This window comes from Anopheles aquasalis, chromosome 2 (genome assembly GCF_943734665.1).
Source record: "Anopheles aquasalis chromosome 2, idAnoAquaMG_Q_19, whole genome shotgun sequence".
Taxonomy (NCBI): Eukaryota; Metazoa; Arthropoda; class Insecta; order Diptera; family Culicidae; genus Anopheles; species Anopheles aquasalis.
The window spans coordinates 9,435,001-9,437,500 of NC_064877.1; the positions used below are offsets into that span (position 1 = coordinate 9,435,001).

The 2,500-nt window shown below is 50.0% G+C and overlaps 1 protein-coding gene across 3 annotated transcripts in view; it reads right to left on the reverse strand.

The window, feature by feature from the left end:
- LOC126572105 (neuronal acetylcholine receptor subunit alpha-7-like) overlaps nucleotides 1-2,500 on the reverse strand; it is an 18,459-nt gene that overhangs the window by 14,867 nt on the left and 1,092 nt on the right. For all 3 annotated transcript variants that reach the window (XM_050231158.1, XM_050231159.1, XM_050231160.1), the window contains exon 2: nucleotides 1-414. This exon is cut by the window's left edge and continues 354 nt beyond it. The gene's annotated coding sequence lies outside the window, so the exon portion shown is untranslated. The remainder of the gene's footprint in view (nucleotides 415-2,500) is intronic.

Sequence of the window (2,500 nt, forward strand, 5' to 3'; positions counted from 1 at the left end):
GGTTCATTTCACTCTTCCAGTCCCTCGGGTTTTGGTGGAAGGTGTGAAGCGATTAATTCAATTCCAGTTATGCGTTTGCTCAGCAGCAGCACAGCAGCAGCAGCAGTATCAGTAGCAACAGCTCGATTCATTCAATACAATTCCCTCGGCCTCATTCGTGACATCCAGCATCCAGCGGGCAGGGCAGGGCAGGGCAGGGCGCAAAGGTACTCTCGCGTGGCGTACGTCGCGCTTGCGTCCACCACGGTTCACGGTTCGATCGGTCCTTCGACAGCTAGGATTGGGTCCGTGCACGGAAATGGACTATTAATTGGCACTGGATGTCGATAAATAGGTGATGGCCTACTTTCGGGGTGTGTCTCGTCCACCGCGAACGTGCTTCGCCACGTTTCTGTTGCGCGATTCCTATTGCTTCTGCGGTCGAGAAACGAGAGACAAAGAAATCGATAGCAAGGAAAGCGGTTAGTGACGAGATAGGGATGCTTTACTGTGTGAATAGAAGTTATTGGAGCAAAACGTCTAACAAATCGCTATCCGTTTGGCCAAACAGACAGGGATAAATGTCAGTTGTGGCTGTTTCTTTTAAAAACACATTTCATAGAAGCTTTACGATTTTTTTTTATGTAAATTAGAGAACCTTTAAACTCGAGGGTTCTTTCGCCTCTATTGAGAAGCTTGTAGTTTCAGGAATTCCTTCTTCAAATGCTTGTTGTATGTGGCGCACCGTGGTGCTTTCTGCACCGATCCTAACAAGATGAGCGATGCCCTCTCGAGACTGGCAAGTCCACCTGACATCACCACCCACTCTCAGTCAACTACTGCTGCTGCGGCTGCTTCTGCCTGTGTGCTATGTCCCAGTTTTTGAAAATTTCATTCATTCATTCATTCAGCTGCCCCATCCTCCGTATCACGTCCCACATACCATACAACTCGAGCTTGTCTATGTCGGGTGTCCCTATCAGGTTGCTTCTCCGCAGGAAGCTCGCTTTGCTTACGCCGTCTGTATTGGTGGTGTACTGCTGTGCTGTACACGAGTCGGACGAGTAGCACGAGAGCAAACGCGTGTGATTTACAAGGTTTTTCGCAACATCCCTTACTGATCCTCCCTTGTTTAATTTCACGGTTTTAAACCAAAGAGAGATAACGAAAGAGAGAGAGAGAGAGAGCCTTGTCTGGTCTGATCGGAGGAGAAGGAGATCTGATGCAAAAGATGGGGTGCCATGAGAGGACATTCATGTCATATCCCACAGTACTCAGTGGGATCCTCTGATATCGATGGAAAAGATGGGGATGAGCTGATGTTCGATTTCCTGCGGACTCCGATACTGCTGCTGTTTGCTCTGATTTGATTTCTTCTCACTGGATATGGCATACCAATGCCACCCTTAACATCAAGTCTCGACTTTCACTCGTGTACTACTACTACTGCTGCTGCTGCTGCTGCTGCTGCTGCGGAGAGAACAAAGAGTTGCCAAAGAGAAAAGAGGAACTCCCCATGTACGCACTACGCGCTGGACGACAGGAAGAGAACGAGAAGTATTCCAGAAAGGGACAGGAGAACGCAAGAGAGAATGGTATGGGATGAGGGCGAGCGGGAGAGAAAGTTTGGATTTTCCATTTTCACGAACAACCCGAAGATCGAAGTAAGCGAAGCCTACGGTAACATTAACTGCAGGAGCAACACGCAGCGAGCAGCATCCCTCCAGCATCCCTCATCCCTTCATTCCAGTGCCAGCACAAACACTCTCGCACACATACACGGCCGCGCGCGCGTACACTACACGACTATTTTGCACTCAATCTCAAACACAGACACAGGCGCACAGACACATTCCATAGCCACCTGGCGCACAAATCATTGTCCTTGAGTTTTGTAACTGGGTTAACCCCGTCATGGGACCTTTCGCACGACCAGACGAAGACAGAGGGCAGGTCCTTGCACAGTCCTTGCACAAATGGGGCACCTCAGATAATGTGAAGAATTATCCCGTTGAAAATGAAGAACAAATCTGAAGCCTGGGACCAAGCCAAACGAACAGGTCACTGTGATTGAACTTGAAAATCGATCCCCTCCGCACGATGACCGGACCGATCTATTGGGCTTAAGGACATCCTGCGAGCGAGCCTACCACTAGCTTCAATTTTCCTTTCGCTGGTCACTTTCTCACACTTTCTTCGCACACATCCACATGCACCCGCGAGCAAGGTCCTTCGGGATTGGCAGGTGGCCAACGGTGTGTGCCAATGGCGTGGTCCACAGGTGCACTGCTGCTTCAACAACTTTGCTTTCAACAGGCGACCAGCGCCCTCACTCCACTGATGGTGGCTCACCCCTTTTTTGCTGATTCCGACAGCCTGCTTTCTACTACTTCTGCTACTGTTGCTGCAGCCACTGCTACTGCTGCTTTACTGCACACTGGCTCAGGTCTTTAGTGCTACACCCTCGAGCGGACATCATTTGCGGCTGCTGTTGCTGCTGATGCTCGTTATCGCCAACTGC